Genomic DNA, 19,721 nt, shown 5'->3' on the forward strand with positions numbered 1-19,721 from the left:
GTATGCCAAACCAAATTTCATCCATGTTCCACTTTTAAAAACTGGGCACCCTACATTGCCAATGTAGGGGTGACCTAAAGTTTTAAAAGGGGTATTTTCACAAGTCTGAATGCAAGTTTGAAATATTTAGTTGTCAGACGACATATGTAGGCCTGAAACTACAGTTTACTTGCCAGCCTAGGTGGTAGCAGAGTATGTGATGAAGTCCATAGGTGGCATTTAACCTCCATATCAATGGTGTATTTTCTGCAACATATACTTTGGCCTTCCGGGAAAGTTAAATATTTATTAGGGGATTAGTCAATTTTACCATGTTTTGGGAAACATAGCACATACAGGTGGAGTTTGACAGCAGTACCCCGAGTGCAAAGTGTAAAAGTAGCAATAGTAGCCAGATCAGAAGGGAGACCATGCAATAACTTAATTTTCTAACACATCTGATATCTCTTGCAAAAAATATTTTAATAAGGACTATACCAACACGATCACTTTTAGAACATGCAAAAGTCAAATGAAAAATGGAATTACATTCTGTTCTAGCTATTTTGATTATTGGAAACAAATTAGTACAATATTTATTGGAGACAAATAGAATAGCCGGTGACTTTTCTTTCAATTGTTCCCCATTTAGAGGTCATAGCAGGATCTCAGTCTCAAAGCCACAGAGAACCAATACTAACTTAGAAGCATACACCTTGATTTTATATATTTGGTAGACCTAAACCTCTATTTACCTTTGCGTGTTTAAGTTTATGATAACATTTTCTAGGTGTTTCATTATTCCAGATTAATTAAAAAAATATATGTTTTTTGTATTTGAACAAACATTATTGGAGAATTGTACAGGAAGCATAGAAAACGGAAAAAATACTTGGGGATCAATAATCATTTTAGCACTTCAGTTTGGCTCCACACAATCTAAGAAACAGAGAAGTTAATTTATTGGTCTTGCCTTCAATATTTTGCATTATAATTTCACAGTTTTTGTCAACTGTACCTTTAAATTATTCAGAAAAGGAAAAGCCTAGATGTTTTACCATATTGTGACACCAGATATCAGATTTAAGAAGCATATCGGAAGTGTGGTATATATTTAATGGGAAGAATTCAGTTTAATGGACATTTAACATATTTCCTGGAACTCTGTCATAGCTTGCTATTATTTAAAATATATGTAGTATAGTGATTGGTGTATCTATAACAAGCAATAAACATTGTCCAACCCCTTCGATTGTGATTTCAACCCAGTATGTGGTTATGACTTGACAGGCACATATGACATGGAAAAAAAGGACCCATCTGGATCCCCACAGCACCAGCAGCACGGCAACTCAGACCACCTCCTTTTCCACAACTGGTCTGGACTATAGTATGTGAGGTGGAAGTAATTTAACTGTATGAGTTAAGAGTAGCCAAAATAGTCAATCGCTTCGAGCCCTTCTTAGCTTTCCGGCAGTTGTCATCATCCAGTTTTCCAACGTTGTCTACTCACCTCCTGTGTAGTGTGAATAGTGGCACAGGGGTACTGAGATGCAGGGATTTTTAGAGACAGGAAATAGTTTTCCACACCAGTGGACCCATTGTCATCTCAGCTTCCAGGGTATATTGTCCTGGAACGTCCGCAAAGGCTTCCCCATGGGCTTTCAGGATGTGTTGTACCTGCAGGTTATTAAAGAGCTGAGAGTTGTGGAGCCCAGGTTCAGCCTTAAGGTGATCAAAGGACACTATATGGTTTCAGTCCCAAAAGTCAACTACTGTTGAGATTCCAATCGGGTCCCACATTTGAAAACTCATCAGCTAAACTACTTGCTTTAGCTAATACCCTGTCCACAGCAGGGTTTGAGCATTTAGCCTCTACAACCATGTGATTTGGGATAGGGTTTCCTCCAGCACAAAAGGGAGATCCTAGAAACCTGGGGTAGAGTAGCAGGATGACGGTTCCCATAGAGCATGCCTTGTTCAAGGATTGACAACTCTTGGTTCCATGTGGAGTCATGACGTTCACATATAAACAGTTCCCCAGTGGAATCATCTGTGCCACCCAGTAATAAAGGTGGAGGTTTGGTGTGCCAAGACCACCTTTATATACTAATCCTGTGCATTTGATTTAAGCTACTCAGGGGTTTTTATCTGTACAGAAAAGCCTTGTTGCCACAGACTGAATCTCTGCTAAAAAGATGGGGGGATTATATGAGGGTAGTTTTGTAATGTGTATTGAGTGTTGTGGAGTATTAGCATCTTATAGAGTGCCATCCAGTCTAGGAGTTTAAGAATGAAATGTGTCAAGAGGTTCAAGTCACTGCGCACTGTCTTCATAATGATGGCTATATTCAGATCACAGGTAACTTGCGGGTCGCAGATGACAGGGGTACTGGAGTATCAGAATGATCCCTGATTGAACCACATTCTGGTCTCAGGCAGTAGTATGTTGATTTGGCTAGTTAAATGGATATAGCAAGAGTTCCTCCAATTGACATGAAGACCCACTGCATCCCAGTAAATATTCAATAATTGAATCAGACAGGGCAAAGTAGTTTCTGGAGATTGTTATGTATAATAATAAGTCACCAGCCTACAGAACTATCTTGTCTTTTTGGTCAGTGCCCTGCAGAAGCCAAGCAGCTGTTCCTCTACCTTGATCATGCCATCCATGGAAGAGAGGGCAGCCTTGCTTCATGCCCCACTGAATAAGGAATCTGGATGAAGACATTCCATTTACCAACACCCATGCCATTAGAGAGTTATAAAGTACCTCAATCTCATTTAGGAATCCTAGGCCAAAGTTCAGGTGGCACAGGATGTGAAGAAAGGTCCAATGAACTGTATTGAATGCTTTTTTTTTAATCGACTAAAAGACTGGCTGTCAGGCTCTGCAATTGGTCAAGCTACGTAAGGTAAATCTGGAGCCTACGCAGGCAGTGACACATGCCTCTGCCAGTCATAAAACTGTTTTGGTCCTCATGAACTAGCGATGTATTAATTGCAGCCAGTCTAGTAGCCATAATTTTGGCCATGAGTTTGCATTCCACATTTTTTTTTTTTATTATTTTTATTATTGATAATGCGGAATGATACAGAACAGAAAAAGGAATCGGACTCCCCATAGCTTGCTATTACACGCGTAGTTTTTCCAGGAGAGGTTGCGAGTATTGGTGACGTGTGATGACCTCATAGAGGTCTGCCATAATGCCTTTGTGTTTCCCCCATGTCTTAAGATAGGATACCAAAGGCAAAGTCTGAAGCCCCCAACGGATGATGTCCGCGTTTTGCTATAGACGATGTTTGAGTTGCAGGTATCGCCATTCCTGCAGTGGATGGAGATTGAAGTCCTCCTGTAGCGTGGTGAAGGGTTTGATCACTGCATCCTCTAGGACGTGGGCCAAATTGACAATGCCAACTCTACTCCAGTGTGGCCAGTTGAAAACTTCTCTCCCTACTCACGAGCTATTGTTGTTCCATAGGGGGGCCTGGGCGTGTAAGAAAGGGTGTACTCCAAGTTGACGGTGAGCCCTCCTCCATGCCGCACGTGCCGTCTTCAAGATCAGATTTGTTGGGCTAGGGGGTGAGGAGTCAGCGCAGTAGAGCCCGCCGAGGCATCCACCATGGGAAAGCAGCGATCTCTCCACTGATACCCACTGCGGCGACTCCGTCGGTCCAGGCAGTAAATCGGTCAATTGTGACAGGTGTAGAGCTAGGGTGTAATGCTCCACCAAGGGGAGTCCCATTCCCCTGTGGGAGTGGCGCGCCATTAGTTAGGTGGTGTAAGTCGTGGGCGTGTAGAGCCCCACACAAAAGCTCTGATTACTGCGTCAATTGATCATAGTGTTAAAAGAGGCACTTGCAAGGGTAGGAGACCTAAAATGTAGGTAAAGCGTGGTACCGTGACCATTCTCACCCCCTGTACCTTGCCCCACATGGAGAGGCCTGGATGGGTCCATTTTTTTAAGTCAAGCCTCATTCGCTTAATGAGGGGGGGTTAGGTTGTCTGCCACCATGCGGTCCAGGCCTCGGTGGACCAGTACTCCCAGGTATTTGAGGTGTTTTTCGGAGTCCATCGGAATGGGAAACCGAGGGGAGCAGTCTTCATTGTCACTTGCGAGAGGAGAAGGGCCTTGATTTTGTCCCAGTTTACTCGGGAGCCAGACAGGGGTGCAAAGCCATCAATGGAGCTGGTAGGGAACGCTCTGAGTCAGTTATGGTGATAAGGCGTATAGATAGATTTTGGAGGTCCCGCCTGGCATGGGTAGGTCCACCATCGAGGGAAAGTCATGGATAGTGGCCGGCAACGGCTCCATCGCCAGTAAGAAGAAAAGGGGCGATAGGGGGCATCCCTGTCGGGTCCCTCTGTGGATGGAGAAAGAATCTGAGAGGAACCCCCCGCAATTAACCTGTGCAATTAACCCGGGGGGGCATAAAGCAGGCAACCTTTGGAGATGAACTGGTCTCTCAAGCCGAATTTCGCCAGGATCACGAATAAATATGGCCATTCTATGCGATCAAATGCTTTCTCACCATCTAGGGATAGGGCTAATGCAGCTCCGGTGCACTTCTAGACTCCCATAGGGTATGGCATAGGGTACGTAGGTGGTTTCTGGAGGTGCGACCCGGTACGAACCCCACTTGAGTATGGTGTATAAGGGAGGGTATGACTTTACACAGTCGGTTCTCTAGGACGCTGGCCAGGATCCTAATATCTCTGTTCAGGAGAGAGGTGGACTGGTAACTGCTGCAGAGTAGTGGTTCTTATCCTGGCTTCGGTGTGACCACTATCATGGCATTGTTAGAGCTCGCACCCAGAGAGTCCTTCCGGCAGGCCTCGTCCAGTGCTCCATGTAGGACATTGATCATTTCCTCCCCCGCCCATTTATAAAATTCCACAGGGAATCTGTCCTCCCTGGATGGTTTGTTGTAGGGGAGGTCAGATCGGACCTGTGATATTTCCGGCCGGCTAATATCCCCTTCCAAAATGTTGCGTCCCTTGTCAGAGACAGAGGGTAAAGTTATGCTGGCGAGGTAGGACTCAATTTGGTAGGGTGTGGATGTCGATTTGGGGGTGTAAAGCTGTTGGTAGTAGGATGCAAATTCATTGACTATTTCTTGAGTACGTGTGAGTGTCTCTCCTGTGTGGGCATTAATGGCCGGTATGGCTAGGGCTGCCGTTTACTGGCGGAGTTGTGCTACCAGCAGTCTATCAGCCTTCTACCCTTGCTCATAGTGTATTCTTTGTATGCGTTGCAACATGTATTTGGCCTGGGAGGTATATAGCTAGTTTAAGGCCATGTGGGCATGTTCCAAGCGTCTATGCATGGGGAGGGATGGGTGGTCTGTATATTGCCGTGTTAGGTGACATATATTAGTTTCCAGAGTCACTTGTTGTGCTTTCCTTTCTCTGTTTGCCAACGCTGCATCCTTCATCATTTGTCCACGTATGGTTGGCTTGGCCACTGCCCACATGATCCTCTTGGAGTCTGTGGAGCTGAGGTTATTCTGGACGTAGGTGGGCGTGTAAGCTTGTAGCTGCGTTTTACCTTGTGGGGAGCGATAGCGGTGAACCGCAAATCGCCATGGTTTGTGACCCGAGGACACCAAGCCCACTTGGACAGCTAATTGGGTTGGGGAATGGTCCGAAAGACCGCCTTCCAATGTACAGGCATTCTGTGCTTGTGCCACTAAACTCTGGGAGATGAGAAAGTAATCCAATCGGGAATGGGTGCCATGCACTGGTGACAGGAAAGTATTTTCTTTGGCGAGCTGGTATGTTAACCTCCAATGGTCTATCAAGCCATTGTCCTGCATTACATCAGCTAGTCCTATCCAATACCGTGTCTCTAGCCAGGTTCCAGTGTCCCCCTTTTATATAGCAGGTATCCCCTATTTCCGACAAGAGGCTGTTGAGTTGTAGAAAAAACAGTTGCTTTGAGCCAATTGGAGCATAGATGGAGCCCACACATATTGAGCAGTTACCCAGTTTTAGTTTGACGAACATGTAGCGTCCCTCTGGATCAATCCATGTTTTAATGACAGTAAGAGGTATGCTCTTCTGCAGTAGTATCGCAACGCAGCACTTCCGCGGGGTGCAGCCGTCTGCTTCTTGCGAGGTGGGGCTGCAGCTAAATAACACTGTTCCACCCTAGTCACAGTGCAGTTTAGCAGATTCTGACCTGTCAAACTGTGTCTCTTGTAGTAGGGCTATATCCGCCCATATCGAATTGAGGTATGAGAGTATCTTCTTGTGTTTGATAAAGTGAGTTAGGCTTTTGACGTTCCAGGATATAATCCGTAGTGGGGTAGTTGGGGCTGTGGGAGGGCCAGCCATGGTGGGGTCAAGAAGTGGAGGCAGGGGAGGATAGTGGTGGGTGACAGAGCATATGTGCAAGAGAAGGCGAGGGTCAGTATGGGAACAACCAATGAGGGTCAGGCAGGGTGGGTGTATATCGGGGTGAGAGGAAGGGGGCGACAAGAGAGTACCAATATCTGGCAAGAAGGGCTGACACGAGTAGGAGGTGAGATGGAAGGGGGGATGGGGAGGGGGAGTCAGGTGGTAAAGGGAAGAAAGAAGGAGAAAGACACCAGGGGAGAGAAAGGTAAGGAAGTAGGGGAAAAAGAGAGAGGAAGAAGAAGAGAAAAGAGGGGAGAAGAGCCGAGAAGAAGGGTAGAGATTCTAGGGGCAAACTCAGAAGACAACAGGAAGACAATACAGACCTCGAACCCGAGAGAAAAAAAAAAGGGGGAGGCAGAGAAGAAAAGCCCTGCGGGTCGTAAACTGTAGTCTTTGGGTCTAGACCTAAATCTGTGGAGCTCATACCCTCGGCCAGCGGGTCCCCAGCCGGGAGGGGACGTGCAGGATGCTCCAAGTCGATTGTCGCCTATTCTGTCTGGCGGCACAGCAACAATGCCCGGTAGTTGGACTTGTGACAGAGATCAACGCAGTGCGGTGTCGCGCCACAGGGGAGGTCCAGCACAATGGAGAGAGTTGCGTGGCGAGATCACTGCTACTGCATGTGTAGTGGGTGACAGCTGGCCAGTGTAGCAGTGGTAATGATGAGCCATGTGGGTGAATCGGCAGTGGGATGTCAGGGTGGGAGAGGTGATGAGCAGGGGTGGGGTGTGTCATTTAATCCATCTGTTGGGGCTCTCTCTCCTTGTGGCCTGGTGATTTCTAAGGGGCAAGTGTAAGTCACAATACCCTTCAGTGGATGCTAATCACAGATGGAAGATGCTGTGGCCACGTGGGGACCGGGCAGGCAGCACATTGGGTTTAAGGGGTGCAGCCGGGACCATCGAGTCGCATGGTTCGGTCACAGTGGGGGAGAGGGGGCAGGGGAGGGGGGAGTAGGAGAGAACAAGGAAAAAGGGAGGTGGTTCTCAAACATTTGAACAGTATAACATTGGTGCTTGAAAACATCAAACAAATAACAACTTTCTGAGTGTAGTCAAGCCGTAGGAATTCGAAAAATTAGTGTATGATGCATAGGGCTCAAATAGTCTGTGGGTTCCTCACAACAGGGTGTTTTGCTCTACCTCCCCTGCAAACTGGTGAGAGTACATTGCAACCATAAAACAACAATGACAGTATGCATGCATGGCCATTACTCATCTTTCGGTTGACGCAGTAGGGAGACCTCTATTCAATGCGCAGGATACCAGAATCGCCAGTGGTATAGTCCTTGTGGTGCGTCAGGCATCTCTGTCTTCATGTGGGGGCCGTGGTGGGTTTTAGGGGGGAGCGGGATTTGTCTCTGTCTGTCACTTGCGTGTGCATCGCTACCGCGTGCAGCACATGCCCCCTGTCGTCATGTCTCTCCCCCTGGGGAGAAAGTCCGGGGCAGGCCAGCCCGGCCTCCCGGGGGCAGGGCCCTGAGACGACGGATCCGGAGTCACTGCAGACAATGTCACTATCCATGGGCTGGGCCTGTAGGCTGTCCAGAAAAAAGTGCAGGTCCTCTGGATTGTCAAAGTCTTTGGACACACCGTTTTTAGTGATCCACATCCTCACTGGTTCGAATAGTCCATATTTCACCTCTAGCTGATGCAGGAGGGGCCGGAGGGCCACAAATGCTTTCCTACGCTCGTTGGTTACTTTTGAGAAGTCAGCAGTCATCCGGATCTCCTGCCCATCCATCCAGAATGGTCCGTGCATGCGAGCCATGTACAAGTGTTGGTGGGTCTGTGTGAGTCACAAGAGGCAGGCTATGATTGGACGGGGCGGTTGGCTTCGTCTCGCCGCTTGGAACCAAGTCTATGCACTCTTTGAAACTCCAGGGGGGTCAAAAGTCAGGCCAGTGAGCTTGGGCAGGGTCTCTTTCAAGTAGGAATGGATGTCTGCTCCTTCTATGTTTTCTGGAAACCCGAGAAAGAGGATATTGTCTCTGTGACTCTTATCCTCCAAGTCGATTAGTTTACTGCAGAAATACAGAAGTTCCTGGTCTCTGTCCTGGGAGGAGGTGGCGTGGGCTTCCACCGTCGTCACACGTTGCTCTAGGCTCGTCACCTGTGACTGAAAGCCTGCAATATCCAGTAGCATTGATTTTGTTTCCTCCGTCAGAGAGGCCATGATGCTGTCCATCCCCTCCAGCCTGCGACCCACTGCCGAGATCTCTTGGAGGATGTGGTCCATGCTTGTTTCCTGTGCTTGGTCTGCCATGGTGTGGGGCTGTACGGGTGGGTGCACTCCTGGTGCGGAGGGCGAAGTCCGTGAGTGTTGTAGTGCTTCAGAGAAGAGTAATTGTCTTGCCAGCTTGCCTGCGTGCTTGCTCGATGATCTGCCCCCTGGAATCGCAGATGGTGCAGGTATAGCGCAGTGGTCTGGCAATCCAGGCAAGGTTTGGTCTCCTTTCTGAGATTTGTCGGTTCTAGTGAGTCGTGCTTCTCTCTGGTGATATGCGTGGTGGGGGGGAATGAAGGGGGGACTCTCCGCCCTCAGGGTCCAAAAGCCGAAGCACTGGGAGGACGATGAGTTGGCTGATTGGTGTCGCTCAACGCCAATGACGTGTCGCGGCCTGTATGCTGTCTTGTTCCAGCGGTCGTGCTCCACCGCCACTGGCCGCTGAGGAGTTGTCAGGAGGTCACCCCTGTGTTGAGCTCCACACCCCCCGGAGTGCAAGTGCACAGCGCTGCCACCTGCCACAGTACGTGGCAGAACCGGTCGCACTGTGTCCCGGGCACTCTCGCCTCATGCTATGTCTTCCGGAGGGGGGTGAACAAGCAAAGGTAATAGGGCCAAGAGTGTTAGAGGCAGTTTTCCGGTGTTCCTCTGGCGGGGCATGCACCTCTCCTGGGGCCGCCCAGGGCTCTGCTGTCCCTCTTTCCATGCTGAGACGCGGCTCTCCACCGTGAGGGGCCGTGGCTTCGAACAACGCCACAGGGCAAAGGACCGTGGGTGCGGCTCTGACCAGCGAGCGTCCCCTCCAAGGCGCAGGCACCCAGCGGCGATGTCCTCTGCACCCCGCAGTGGCCCCGACCCCCAAAGGTCCAAGGTGACCTCGCCCCACGGAGAGGGTCTTTCAGAGGGGGAGGAGGTGGGATGTTGAGAAAGCAGGGGGGAGCGGGATCACAGGAGTTGGAGCGGCCTGTCGACGGGGCTCCTACACAGCACGTACCTCTCATGGGATCGTCCTGAGCCACCCCTTCTTTACCGCTGCATGGGCCTGGACGTTCCAATAGACCGCAGCTCAGCGTCAGACCGCAGGCTTCAACAAGCGGGGGGCTACAGGCGCTTTCCCAGTCCGCCGAGTGGCCCCCCGCATCAGCAGCTTACAGTTTGTTCTTAACAGTAGAATGAGGAGGCATATCGCCTCTGGAGCACCTCTACTCCTGGCCCAAGGCCCGCTGCTGCTCAGAGCTCATCTTTTAGGCAGCCATCAATGATCGTGGCCAGACCACACCCCCTGCATTCCACATTTGACAGAGACACTGTTCTATAGAAGGAGCAGAGTTCATGATGTTTGCCAGGCTTGAGAATGGTATGAATGGTTGCAGTCCTGAGATATGGAGGCAACAAGCTTCAGCAACCTAGAGGCTTAAAAGGTGTGAGGATATGAGTGAAAAGAACCTCTTATAGAATTGGAGGGAAGGCAGTTCAGTCCCAGTGTTTTACCTGAGGAGGAAGCCACAATGGCTGCCTGAAGTTTCTCGAGAGTCAGAGGGGTAACCAATGCTACATCCTGAATATAAGTATGTTTGGTAGGTACTCAGCCATCGAGTGGGACCTCTCTAGTGATGTGGGGATCTGTGGCTTTAGAAATCTCTGCTGAGGTAAAAAAAACAGTCGTCCCTCTGGCATCTGAATCACTGGGCCATCATGCAGTCTCTCTTTAATCCAGGACAACCAGTAGATCAGTTTCCCTGCCTTATTGCTTATGGGTGTCCTTTCATGCTCCTCCATCAGAAGAAACTTGCTCTGTTGCAAATAATGTAACCTCGTTGTTATCCAATTTTTGTTAGCCTGCAGGTAAGATATAGCTTTCAGTGCAATGACCATCTTCGTTAACTTTCACTTCTGTCTTCCTATTATAACTCTTACCTAACATATTTATTTTTCAGTAGCATTTTATTGGAAATGATTTCTTATACTCTCAAGTGGAGACAGAGAACTTTGGCCCTTATTTATACTTTTTGACGCAAACCTGTGTTAGCGCAGGTTTGTGTAAAAAAGTATAGCCCCGGCTAGCGCCATTCCAGGACGCCAGCCGGGTGCCATATTTAAGGAATGGTGCAAGCCGGCGCTAAGGCCCGGTTAGCATCAAAATACATGACGCTAACCAGGGTGGGGAGGTGGAGGGAAGACTGGATGTTGTGCGTGAAAGAATGGCGATAGTCAGGCTAGGGTTGAAAAAAATTACTCTAACCTGTCCAGCGTCATTTGTTTGACGCACAACCCGCATGGACATGACTCCTGTCTTAGTAAAGACAGGAGTCATGCCCCCCTGCCTAATGGCGATGCCCAGGGGACTTATGTCCCCTGGGAACGGCCATTGGGTGCACTGTCATGTAGGGGGGCCCACGTTAGCGCCCTATGGCACTTTAAAAAAAAAAAAAAAATACTTACCTGGACTTACATGGGATGGGTCCCCCCATCCTTAGGAGTCCTCCAGGTGTGGGTGCGGGTGGGTGGGGTGGGTGGGGGTGTCCCTGTGGCCAGGGAAGGACACCTGTGGGCTGTTTCCATGGTCTCTGACACCTGCCCATACCCAGGCGTTAAATAATGGCACTAAGCAGGCTTAGCGCCATTATTTAAGGCCCTCCTCCTCCCGTGCAAGATTTTTACATGGGAGGATAAATAAGGCGCTAGGGCCTTTAAGTCATTTTTTGCCTGGGAACGCAAAACTTGTATCTCATTGATGCAAGGTAGTTTTCCACAGGCAAAAAATGACGTTAACTCCAACATTTTGGCACTAGACATGTCTAGCACCAAAATATAAATATGGAGTTAAGTTTGTGCCAGATTTCTGTTAAAAAAATTACGCAAATCTGGTGCAAACAGAGCATAAATATGCCCCTTTATACTTTACAAAGGAGTGAAACGTTTTCTGACTGAATGGATGGGATATCAGCCTGCTGGTAATTGTGTTTCTTAAACTTCACCGAATGGCGGTAGTGAAACACAATAGCTACCACTCTGCTATGCTATACGGTATCCTTTTTTCCAGATGTCCTCTCTCCCCAGGACTTTTGACGAATGGAGAAATGTGGAGCTCTGTTTGAAAAAAAGGTAATCATCTGCAATACACTGCCCTTAGTTCCTGGAAGCTGTGTGAGCGTTTCCCACTGAAGCACAGGGAACCTGTTTTGAACCTATATTTTTAACTTTTTCTATTTTGCTAATTGCAAAGCAGCCAAAATTTGAAAAAAATGAATATATATATATATATATATATATATATATATATATATATATAGATAGATATAGATATATATATATATATATATATATATATATATATAGATAGATAGATAGATATGTATAGATAGATAGATAGATAGATAGATAGATAGATAGATAGATATTCACTGAAAAAAAAACAATGGTCACAGGGACGTTATTGTTAGGTTCTGAATTTACTCATAGAAAATCATAGAAATTCAACAGTTATAGTTAGAGTTCTTTCAAGTAACTATAACTGGCGCCCTAAGGTAACTATGAGACGCGCCTTTGCCATGCACACTTTTCTTATTAATGATTTTATTGCAAATGTTGCAGTGATAAAATCAAAGATGCCAAAGAAGATGTCTTCAATAATATAAAATGTGGAGTAATTAGCTGTGATTTTGTACGAGTAAATTAAGAACCTAACTATAACGTCCCTGTAGCCTTTGTTTTTTTTTCAGTGAATTTCTATGTTTTTTTTTTTATGTAAAGTAATTTTAATTGCTTTACAATGATCCAACCACCGCTGCACACGGCCAGCCAAGCCCTTATAACCACCCAACCCTGCACTGCACACTGTCTTTGGCCAATGCGTAGCTGAGGTTGGTGACAAGGCCTGTCTCTGTCAGTGGATCTGTAGGTGGGTGCATGAGTGTCTGAGTGGGTCTCAAAGTGGGTATGTGAGTCCGTGAGTAGGTGCATGAATCTCTGTGTGTGAAAGGATGCACGAATCTCTGAGTGCATGTATGAGTGAATGAATTAGTGCATGAATGAGTCTGTGAATGATTTTTTAATTTTATTTTGCAACCTTTAGAATATTCACGAAAGTCCTTGAATATATTGCACATGGTGAAGAAAAATCATTTTCAACCCATATTGTTGCCCTCAAAAACCCCATATCACACCACTGGGATCAGGTACCTCCACCCTGATTCCTTATACCACTTATCAATTCTACTTTCAGTCCTGGTGACTCTCTCCCATAATATAAAATGGTGGCTGCAACTTTCTAGTCAGGTTGAATCACAGCATTCCTGTTGTTGCGAGCATTCGTGAATTCACTGCGATCATTGCAAATATTCTGCAGCAAGACATATACAAATTTATTTTCCATAACATTTTTCAAAAACTACTGAAAAGAATTACAACAAATAACCGAAAGCACAATCTGTGCACCGAAATCTAGTCTTCTGTAAAATTTGGTGTAAATCTGTCCAGCGGTTCGGGGTGTAGTCGTGTCCAAAGGTCCTATGGGAATTATGGGAATTAACATGCACCTTTTTCTCTGCCCCACTTGACGGATCACCCCAAAACTTTCTGTGCACAACAAAAATCACAAGGGCACTTTAAAAAAAAAAAATGTGGAGATTTATCAAACCATGCAAAAGATATAGGCAAGTCAAAAATGCTTTTTCTATGAAACATGGTCCTAACTATAACTACCTAGTGACGACCGCCACTAGGTTATATATATATATATAAAGATATATAGATATATATATAGATATATATTCAAACATGTATACAGATATAGATATATGTGCATTTGGAAGAAAATCTTTAACGCCACGGTTTTCCTTGGACAACTTGGACAATTGCACGTTTTCTTTTTTTCAGATTGTTTACTGAAAACCCCATTCCAGTTTGTGGAATGTGATATTCTTTCTATGGATAACTTTGTAAAAAAATGTGTTTTTGTTGTTTCTTGGGATGTGTATAAAACGTCATTCTCAATCTATTCTAATCTGTACAACAGATAGTTTCCTGTTCTGCTAGTTAGGCATGGGTAAGAACCAAAAATCTCTAGGGCAAGCAAATAACTCTACGTTATTGCAAAACTACCTGGTCATGCAAATTCATACCCACGGGTGCAAGGACTCTGTGTGCTGGGCATTTGAAATTTAGCAATCACTCCAGTCAAAATGCAGATTCGCCTGCAAGGGAAATGTTGCTTGTAAAATTAATTTCAGCCAGCACATAACTTTTTGCTTTGGGACAGACAGGATGCAAAATGTGCATGACAAACAGTTCTTGACCTTTCACAGCTGGCAAAACAGCAGCTTTTAAAATGACCAAAGCCCACAAAAAAAGGGAAACATGAAAAATATTTTTCTGAGCAGAGATCTTACACTGGGGAATTCTCCAGGAAAAGGTCATTCTAGTTCTCTAATAATGAGACTACCTTGTTATTGATGCTTACAAATTAGAAAGTACACAAAGGAAAACCTTGCATTTCCTGAAGAGATTATATTACACACTTCACAGCTGTTCCCCTTCACAACTGTTGTGCGATGATTTTGCATGCTGAAAAGTATTTCGAATTTAAGTACTTATCAGCTATTTTTTTTTTATTGGAGCAGCAAACAATCACTGTCTTTTTAATAATTGGCTCTCAAATACTTCCTTACCGATTTACTTTTTTGCTCATTTTATCATTGAACAAAGAAGCTTATTTTCCATAAGGAATGATATACGGGCTGATTAGTTTCCTAAAAGGAAATGTGGAAGAAATTATGCTGGTGGTATTACATGACAAGCATCAGTAATACCATTGTTAGAATACGGGCATCATTCTGCCGATTATTGTTGTATGCCCGTTCGAAAAGCAAATGGCTACCAGTGATAGCTCCAGTAGTGATGGGAGGTAAAGTGGTGGTACTATTACATTTAAATACCTTGTGGTATTTCTATTTCAACTCGCAGAAATTTTACTAGTGCAGAGTGTGAAAAATGTCTGGTAGTCCAAATGCACTGTTAACTGTGAGATTGTAACAATAGTCTTGGGGCCTAATGTACGAAATATGCATTAGGTCAAATAGGTTGCAATTTGCACACTGACTTTTACTGAATGCATTCTTCTTTTGCACTGAATTATGTACTAATACGTTCTCAAAATTACTAATATTGTTCACAAAATACAGAATCATCATGGGTTGTAATTTGATCTACCCCATAAATATTAATAAGGTAGGTCCAAATTGTAAAGCACAGTCACAGTCACTGTGGTCGGCTGGAGTCAGGTGGCCAACATGCTTGTGATTTAAAAAAAAACAAATACATCTTTTTTTTTTTAATACAACTTGTTTTCTAAAATGAAAATTTGATGCATTAAAAAAATTAATAAACATATTTGGGAATGGTTACCACCTCCTTTAGGATTTCAGAATCGTTAAATGGGTTTAGCACATTTACAAAATGTATTTTAGCTGTCTCAAAGTATCAGATTTACAGAATATGGGGAATTGCAACCAGTAAAACATTTTGCAAATTAGGTCTCTATGTGTGACCTGTAGATAGAGTGTGACCTATATTATACCAACTAATACAACCAGTTGATGGGAGATCATCCATCCCAAGTCTTATGTGTGCAGCTTGACAAAGTAATCACTTATTTAAAGTTTAACAACAGATTTGAAATGTAGTTTTAATTGTGATACCAGTGATAAGGCATCCCAATCTAGGTAATTTATTCACTCTGGGACTCGTTTTAGGCCGATTAAACTTTTGACCCTGATTGAAGACACTTTAAGACAAGATAACTAATCTGCATGTCAGTCAACACATCAATAACCTCATCAATATTCACAATAGCAAATCAATCGAATTAATCAATAACATCAATAAAATTGAAACACACCATGACCTTTCAGTCATGAATAACCACACAGAATTTAGTAAGATTTGTGATATTTATTGCCTATTGATTACACTCTACTAGCAGGTTTATTAGACTCAAAAGCCTAACACACATCAACACTGTTATAATATGGCAACTCGAATATGTTTTCATCAGAGCAAAATCATAAACATTAGAACAAAGCACGACAACAACATGGGTTAACTCTAGCAGAGTATAATTAGCGCATTATTCAACAAAGCATAGATTCAGTCACTTGTCTATTTGCATCTGTTTAATGAATTCCTTAACTAACCTTGAATCAGCATTAGCATGTTGGGCTTCATGCAAAACAATTTAGCAACACAAATTTAGAAAACATCTAACTATGGTCTCTTATCAAAAGAAGCAGTTAGTACCTAGAAAGAAAAGGCAAACAGACAATTACAATTTCATTATCATATAGTTACCCTCCGTAATGGGTCAGCATACAGAGTCAGTCTTCCTCCTCAGGACATCAGTTGATTCGCCATCAGCCAAGGAGCACAGCAAAGTTCAGCAAGACGGGACAATGAGGGACACTTCCCTCATAAGGAGGAAAAGTATGAATCAGGCAAGGAAAAGCAAGGATGGTTCGAAGAATTCAGCCGCAAAGTCTTTAAGACAGAGTGGCAAAGTGTCTAGGCAATAGCAAAGGCACGTAATAGCTAAGGCAAAGGAATGGCATATAATGGCTCAGAATGGCTGCTTTCTCTTTGTGTCATATGATTATATCAAAATTGTCGAACAAGTCTCTAATTTCCAATTGGTCAATATTTGGTGCATCATTATCTCCATCCAATAGTCCAACGGTCACCCCATTAGAGCTTTCCACTTTTGACAGTTCTCACGCAGCTCATTGGTTCCTGGGTTTGACGCCTCCAACGGGTAGAATGTCAGGTGAGGGATAAGTGACATTTGTTACTCAAGTCAGTAGTCCCATTGTCTTCCCTAGTCTAAATGACCTTGTACCTGTTGCGAATTACAATGTTGCGCTCCACAAGAATGTCTCCTTGAGCAAGTTGGGTTCTCAAGAGAAAATTTACTACGGTTACACACATCTTCTAGCTTCTGGAAAAGTGCAACTACATGTCCTTCAGCAAGTCAGCACATTGCACATTAGAAAAACACATTTAATATGAAACCAGACAGCTAGGCCCTGACTCATGCTAACTAAGGCCTAATGTTAATTTAGCAATTCTAATACATAATACCTAACTTTAATACAGAAAAATCATACATTAATACATTAATCCATCATTAGTCAATTTCATAAATCATCGAATACAATGGTGGCCACTCCCCGTGGGCACATTTCATACACATGCGTTAACGTTTACATTTTCTATGCGATTTCACTAAGCATTATATTGCAAGCTTCTTATGTTAATTATTAGATTTTAATCATGCTCCATCACCAGCACTATCAAATACTCAAATTCAAAATGATAGATTATTTCAACAGCACAAGATCAGCCCAGCAGATTTATTGACAGCTTTAGAAATAGAATCAAAATGTATAATCCTAATTTACTCTATTCACTCAAATTTGTTTCCTATTGAGATTCAATTTTGTAAGTGTTGTTATTCATCTCCGATGTTGTTTTTCGCTGTACAGCATGCAGATACCTTGCACATTATTCCACTTTTTGTAAGGAAATAAATAATATCATAAGATTGCACTGTTTGAAGCAGGATTCTAAAGTGATTTATTGTTAATGTTAAAACAGACAAGTTGCAAATTTACTGCAAGTAAATCCCATCACCAACAGCATAGTGCAGACATGACAACTTGCCTATCTTTTTATGCGTGGGATCTTTTTGTGTGAGGACTTCTCCGCCCTGACTGCTGAGTCTCCACAGTTTTAAACTTACTAATATATCTCATAGTTTGTGAATACCAAAAAAAAAAAACTTAGACAAAGGTGTACATTTGTAAGTTTACCTTCGTGATCCGGCCCTGAATGTTTATAAATGCACCTTCAGAACTGGAACTTCACAAAATTCTATACTTAAAAAAGATGTCCCGCATACCTTGAGTTATCAGAATTGTGTAGATGGTCTAATACTAACATTTTGTGATGAACGTAATCTAACTTAAAGCAGTTTTAAAGCTGTATTTGTTTAACTATTTTGAAAATGAATAATTGTTCTCCTTCTGACTGAATGGTACAAGTTAGTTTCTCATGAAATACTTTTTGTTAATTATATTTTTTATTGAGCAAACTTGTGCAAGATGAAAACAAACATTACCTGGAAGGGAAATGAGAACGTCACCTGATAGAAGCTGCTATGCAATGTTCTTCAGTGGACAGTGCAAGAAACCAATGATTGTGAAATATTTGCAAAGCATAATCAAGAGACAAATGCGCAAAACTAAAAGTGTTGAGTAATAAATACTGAGAATCAACTAAAGTGCAAACGTGCTATACAATGACAAATAGAGAATAAAGATATTTATCTTTAGACTAAGCTGGAGATCAAAGTCTGTGCAAAATTTACATTAGCATAATTATGAAACAAATCTCTAGGCTAAGCTAGAAATCAAAAACTGTGTGAAAAATGGCAGAAATACAAAGATCCTGTAAAACAACAAATATAGCATAAAAGATATTCATCTCTAGACCAAGTTGAAGATCAAAGACTGTGCAGAGTTTGCATTAGGATAATCGTGAGACAAATCTTTAGGCATAGATCTCATAGAATGTCAAACATAAAGTATATAAGAAATGAAAAAGTGCACGTGTACCATAAAATGTTATGTATACAAAATTAATCTTGCATCACATCATTTATACTATTGGCCATACTAAAACAGATGTATCAGGGATGTTAAAAGCAATGCCCATGTGACAAGAAGCCTAAAATCCAGAGGAAAGCCCAATTCATACGTGGGACCAGTTTTCATGAACTACTGGTATTACATGCAAATACGCTGTGAGGATCTCATGGAAATTCCAACTTCTGGTTTGTGTTAACTGCTCATCTAAGCTGTGCAGACTCACATTCCACACTGAAATGTCTCCGATAATTATAATGAAAGTGTGGTTCCCAAAATATTTTATAGTTCACAATTGTTTCCGATGTGCATTAGAGCCAGTAGATAATTTAGAACTACATAGGTTTTAAAGAATGCTTAGCTTTCTTCCTCAAAGCAATTTCAGATGCACTTAATAGTAAAATCTAAATTATCTACATTATTCCAGTCACTTTCATTTTATTACATTGCTAATTTACATTTTTCCACCCCTTAATATTGCAATTTCACTGAAAAATATAACAATTTTCTAAGTGGACAGATTTATTTATTTACTTAATTTGTTACCTTCCTGTTTTGATATACTTCAGACGATTCTGTAGATAATAGATCTCATTCCAGAAAAAAACTAAAAAAGAACGGTGCTCCAGTTTCTGTTGGTTTCCCGTTTGGACTACAGGAGTTCGCTATTCATAGGCTCCCAAAAATGTGTTCTCAAAAAGGCTACAAGTAGTCCAAAATACAGCAGCCAGACTTCTTCTTAGAATTCCTAGTCATGAATCAGTGAAAGGGACCTCAAGGAAACTCCACTGGTTACCTATTGAAGCAAGAATTACGTTCAAAACTCTGTGCTTGGTGCATAAAGCTATTTACAACAAGGGTCCAGTGAAACTCAAGAACCTCCTCCGCCTTCATGCTCCATCTAGATCTTTAAGATCTTTTAACCAACAGTTCCTAAAAATGCCGACATTTATGAAATCTAGGTGGGGAGGTAAATCTTTCTCGTATCTGGTACCCAAACTTTGGAACTCAATGCCCTCCCCCCTACCTTAAGTTATTTGAAGGAGAAAAGCAGCATTAGGAAAAAGCTTAAGACTCGGCCCCTCCCCCAGTAATATTGACCCAGGTTAATGCCCAATTACCTACAGTTTGGACTCACCTAGCACTGGAAAGCCTTTGGGAGCCATGCTCTCTAAAAACATAACAAAAACTATTACCATAGATTGAGATATTTATCACATTTGAAGCATACAAAAAGAGGCACAAATTGCAACATTAGTTTTAACACACTGAATTTGACATCTCTTGTCCTTTTTCCTGACTTTTTGGTAGCTAACATTTGGCAGAGTTGACCTGCCGGACTATGTCAGAGCCAGACTGAGAGAGTGTGATAATTATGAGCCCTTCATTTCAATTTCATATTGACCTAAGTGTTTTGGACA

The sequence above is a fragment of the Pleurodeles waltl genome, chromosome 10 (assembly GCF_031143425.1).
Source record: "Pleurodeles waltl isolate 20211129_DDA chromosome 10, aPleWal1.hap1.20221129, whole genome shotgun sequence".
In the NCBI taxonomy this organism is placed as follows: domain Eukaryota; kingdom Metazoa; phylum Chordata; class Amphibia; order Caudata; family Salamandridae; genus Pleurodeles; species Pleurodeles waltl.